This window comes from Tasmannia lanceolata, unplaced genomic scaffold (assembly GCF_043159265.1).
Source record: "Tasmannia lanceolata isolate RefF3 unplaced genomic scaffold, GAP_Taslan_0.1 ptg000483l, whole genome shotgun sequence".
NCBI lineage: Eukaryota > Viridiplantae > Streptophyta > Magnoliopsida > Canellales > Winteraceae > Tasmannia > Tasmannia lanceolata.
In genome coordinates, this window is record NW_027519156.1 from 29509 (window position 1) to 34943 (window position 5435).

General features: G+C 36.0%; 2 non-coding genes across 2 annotated transcripts; both read left to right on the plus strand.

Moving 5' to 3' along the window:
- Window positions 1–2507: 2507 nt before the first annotated feature.
- TRNAP-UGG (transfer RNA proline (anticodon UGG)) lies at window positions 2508–2581 on the plus strand. Its single transcript has one exon. It is a non-coding gene; the product is annotated as a tRNA-Pro (tRNA).
- Window positions 2582–2746: 165 nt separating this feature from the next.
- Window positions 2747–2820, plus strand: TRNAW-CCA (transfer RNA tryptophan (anticodon CCA)). Its single transcript has one exon. It is a non-coding gene; the product is annotated as a tRNA-Trp (tRNA).
- Window positions 2821–5435: the final 2615 nt, after the last annotated feature.

Consider the following 5435-nt stretch of genomic DNA (forward strand, 5'->3'; position numbering starts at 1 on the left):
GTTTAAGAAGTAATCATAGAAACGATGGAAGCCACTATTTATTTATTTCTCCATTTTTCTCTATTTATTACTACCTATTTACTAGATATTTTATATCTAATATCGGTACAATTTCTTATTCCGAGGTGAAATGCCTGGAAGAAATCAAAAATCGTGGTTGGGAAGGTCATAGTAGCAAAAGCCATTGGAATTTTTATTTTATACATCGGAAGAATCCGTTTTGTTACTAATAAACTAGGGGAGGGGAAAAGAATGACTGAAAGAAAAGAAATCAATTAGTTATTCATCAAGGTTTCATTTGATTCAATGACCAGAGTTAGGCGGGGATATATAGCTCGGAGACGTCGAACAAAAATTCGTTTATTTGCATCAACCTTTCGAGGGGCTCATTCAAGACTTACTCGAACTACTACTCAACAGAAAATGAGAGCTTTGGTTTCCAGTCATCGGGATAGATGCAGGCAAAAGAGAGATTTTCGTCGTTTGTGGATCACTCGGATAAATGCAGTAACTCGTGAAAATGGGGTATCCTATAGTTATAGTCGATTAATGCACGATCTGTACAAGAGGCAGTTGCTTCTTAATCGTAAAATACTTGCACAAATAGCTATATCAAATAGGAATTGCATTTACATGATTTCAAATGAGATTATCAAATAAGGCGACTGGAACGAATTCACCGAAATGATTTAAACGGAGTTCCCCGGAGAATGAACTCCGGGAAGGTAGAGTAGAAATGAATATGATAAATATTAGAAATGAACGAACACTTTTCAATAAAAAAAAATATTTTTTCTTCCCCATTCATTCTTTTTTTTTTTTTCTTACGACGCGACAATCAAGTATCTCGGCTTTTTCGAACAAAACCTCAATCTGAGTTTGAATTCCAATTAGAGTTTTGATTCAATTGAGAAGTAGGCCTATTTATTTCTGGTTTTAGGACCAGCAGTTCTAGGGGTCGACTCGGTTCTTTCAAATTGTTTCTCATTATTAAGAAAAGGTAACGAAGATAAAATACGAGCTTGTTTTATAGCAATAGTAATTAATCGTTGTTGTTTCAAGGTCAATCTATTCACTCGTCTAGATAATATTTTTCCTTGTTCACTAATAAATCGACTAATTAAACTCATATTTCTATAATCAATTCGATCCCCCGATCCAATTGGGGCAAACGCCTACGAAAAGATCGCTTGGATTTACGAAAGGGTCGCTTGGATTTATCCATGATTTATTCCTTATCTCTAAAATCTTATTTCTTCATTCATTTCGGTTTCGGATCCGACCGAAATAGTAATAGTACTTGATTTGTTTATATTTTATATATCTATCTATATGTAATTTTGTCCTGTTCCTTGGAAGGGTGGAACAGACATTCTATTCTGTTCGATCTATTTCTTTATCTCCCCATGAATCGTATGCTTGTAACAATAAGGACAGAATTTTCTCAAGTCCAATCGACTAGGCGTATTGTGTCGATTCTTTTGAGTAATATATCTGGAAATGCCCCGCGATTCCTTATTTAAATCATTTCGGACACAACTGGTACATTCCAAAATAACTCTTATTCTGACATCTTTACCCTTGGCCATGAACCTCCTTTGGATTTTGGATTCCCTCCACTCTTCTATTTTCGATCTGAATCGAAGAATACGAAAAGAAGGAAAAATAAATAGAAGTTGCTAACTGATAACTCGAAATCCAATTATGAAAGATTTCGCTGCAATCAATAGAGTAATAATAAGTAATACAATTATTTCTAACTATCCATTATTTCTAATCCCAGTCAGTATTTCATTTACTATCTTGTATGCTCTTGAACAGCCTGTCCTAGACCCACATTTCTATTTCTGTTCTCCCTCTATTAATTCTATGCTGAGCCCGAGTTTCGCTGAGGTTTAATCCACTTTTCTTTCTCTTTCCTTCCTAAACAACTTAAAAAAAAAATTCAAAAGGGTGGATTAGTCACAGAGAATTTGTTGTATCTCTAATCTTCTTCACCCCTTCCCATGTCAATAACTAGAATGAAAAAAAGGGGAATGTCAACGCATCTGGGAATAAACGATTGATCTCTATCAATAGACCTGCTAAAGACCCGAACCATAGCGTAGTTAGCACAGGTGCCACGGAGAGATATGTTTTTATATCTCGCATTGAAAATCCTCCTTCTTTATTGGAATACATATATGATCAGATGTATCTGTAGCTAAAGATCACTTGTATTTGTACACGAAATCCCTAATCCCGAACTAAAATGAAAATGAATATGTACAATAATCCGGTGGATTAGATCTACTTGTCCCTAAAACAGAAAAAGATGACCCTTTCTTACTGAGCATTACCGATAAATATTCATTTTTTTATACGTTAGGTTTCATATGTATATAATTCTTTGATTATATGAAATCAAAAAGAAGAAATGGCAAGAGAAATTGTCTCTAGATATTAGGAAATAACGATGTGGAAAACAAGACAAGGATTCCCTACAATGAAACTGTACAACAATTGAAAGGGATGTAGCGCAGCTTGGTAGCGCGTTTGTTTTGGGTACAAAATGTCACGGGTTCAAATCCTGTCATCCCTACCTATTACTTCTCCTATGGGCAGTAACGAGGGATCAGTTGAGATCGATTCAAATTGGACTGGACTGGACATAATTTTGCATTTTATGATACTACATGCATGCAAGGTGTATTGGGGGTACAAAAAGAATCCCTTTCTTTACAGTTGTATCTCCTGTCATAAGAAAGCGCTCTTAGTTCAGTTCGGTAGAACGTGGGTCTCCAAAACCCGATGTCGTAGGTTCAAATCCTACAGAGCGTGATTCTGTTTTTGTAATGTTGAATCACAATAAAATAACTTTACTAACTTGAACTGCAACCTGAATTTGACCTCCTGCAGCTTAAGAAGGAGGTCAATCAAAAAAGAGATGTTACTCAATCAAAGGTCCAACTGATCTCCGCGTCTGTATTGTAAATATGCAGTTACGAATAATCCGGCCAAAGTAATAGGAATTAGACCTAAGACGATTCCAAATAGAAAAACTTCAATCATTTCAATTTGTTGGAAAGGGTAAAAATAGAGGTAATATCTATCCCTAAATATTACTCCGAATCACCCATGAATCTCAATGATCAAGAATTGGTAATTAACGCGGGAAGGAACTATCGAATACCTGAAATCTCACAGAACTATTTATTTTGATGAATTATTCATTCAATTAATTTCAAATAAGTCGTATCTTGCTCAGACCAATCAATAGAGCTGGGGTTATAGTTGAAGCAGCTAGTAGAAAACCGAAATAACTAGTTATAGTGGGCATGAAGGAGCTAAATGAGATACGTTCTTTTTTTTTTACATATGTTTATAAAGCACTTACCTAAGTTTCAATTTTTGCGAGATGTGATGATCAGAAAAAATACCAATTGACAGAATCAGTTCCAATTGAAAGTTCTTGATTCATCAGTCATTATAGACGGCACTGACAAAGATAGAGTAGCAGAGGTAGAAAAAAAAAAAAAGATTGATTTATCATCTGTGACATCTACCAATGTCGGGATTTCAAATCAACAGATTCATTGAGCAACTCGTGAGTAAAGTAATAGTCAGAAGAACTGTGTCGTGTAACTTCATTCAAAAATGAAATTATCTTTGAATAACTATAGAATAAAAGAATTGGATTTCAAAAGAATTTCCATTTTGACCATTTATTTCTTTTCTTTTTCAATTTATCAATTCCTATTATCCTTTTAGGTTCCACAGTCTGTCTTTCCATATCATGGAGTTCCATCCTTGTAGCTAGGTCAAGAAGGAACCTTTGGATCTAATCCAGTAATGGTTGCATCACGAATATTGATTGTTCAAACTATTTATTGTTTCTTCTCTTTCTTTCATCGAATACTATCTACTACTGTAGAACCAACCAATTACTTGAAATGAAAGGATTAGAAAAAAAGAAAAATATCTTTTCTACAACCATGAGAGGGGATTTCTATATTTTGCATCTAATTGAATTGTGTGGAATATGATAATCTCGTTCATTAATTATTAGAACTAGAACCCGTTGACTCAAACTTTACTAAGAACTTCAGTTTCTAGTCCAAAGCCAATACTTGAAACCCTATACTACAGAAATTTGATCAATTTTTGATTGAATGACACGCGGTTCCGCATAGACAAGTAACAAGAAAGGAAAAGGGGAATTATGTACCATTTCTTTTCGATACTGATTGAAACTGCGTTGCTGTGTCAGAGGAAGGATAGCTATACTGATTCGGTATACTCTAAATACACCTTCGGTACAATATTGACGATCTCACAAAGATGAAATATCAGTAGTTTTCCATTTACTGATCCCATCTTTCAAGGAATCGATCCCCCTTTGACTGTACAAGAATATGTGGAGCTCAGCATGTCTGGAAGCACGGGAGAACGTTCTTTTGCTGATATTATCACCAGTATTCGATACTGGGTTATTCATAGTATTACTATACCTTCCCTATTCATTGCGGGTTGGTTATTCGTCAGCACGGGTTTAGCTTATGATGTGTTTGGAAGCCCTCGGCCAAACGAGTATTTCACAGAGAGCCGACAGGGGATTCCATTAATAACTGGCCGTTTTGACCCTTTGGAACAACTCGATGAATTTAGTAGATCCTTTTAGGAGGCCTCAATGACCATAGATCGAACCTATCCAATTTTTACAGTGCGCTGGTTGGCCGTTCACGGACTGGCTGTACCTACCGTTTCTTTTTTGGGGTCAATATCAGCAATGCAGTTCATCCAACGATAAACCTAATCTGAATTATAGAGCTACGACACAATCAAACCCGAACGAACAAAATGTTGAATTGAATCGTACCAGCCTCTACTGGGGGTTATTACTCATTTTTGTACTTGCTGTTTTATTTTCCAATTATTTCTTCAATTGAGAGAAAGAAAGAGAATAGTAGGAATTCTCTTATCCCATTCGGAAGGATATCATCCTCATAATTATCCATGACTGTTTATGTCTCTAGCATGACCACTTGATGAAATGTGGAGGGAAGCGGGGTAAATGGCCGATACTACTGGAAGGATTCCTCTTTGGCTGATAGGTACTGTAACTGGTATTCCTGTGATTGGTTCAATAGGTATTTTCTTTTACGGTTCATACTCCGGATTGGGCTCATCCCTATAGTGATCGGATGAGAACCGGATTGTGGACATGAAAAAGTAAGAACTCAACAGGACCTTACCCCTCGAATCAGACAAAACAAAGAGGGGTAAGGTCCTGTTGAGTTCTTACTCTTCCAGCGAGACTTTGATCCATTTCATAACATAAAGGTTGGAAATTCATTCAGTCAACATAAGAAGAATATTTGATTCGTAGAAATGACAAAACGGATCCTTTGCTTCGATCCGATGTTTAAAACCACCCCATTCCTTTGTTTCTAATG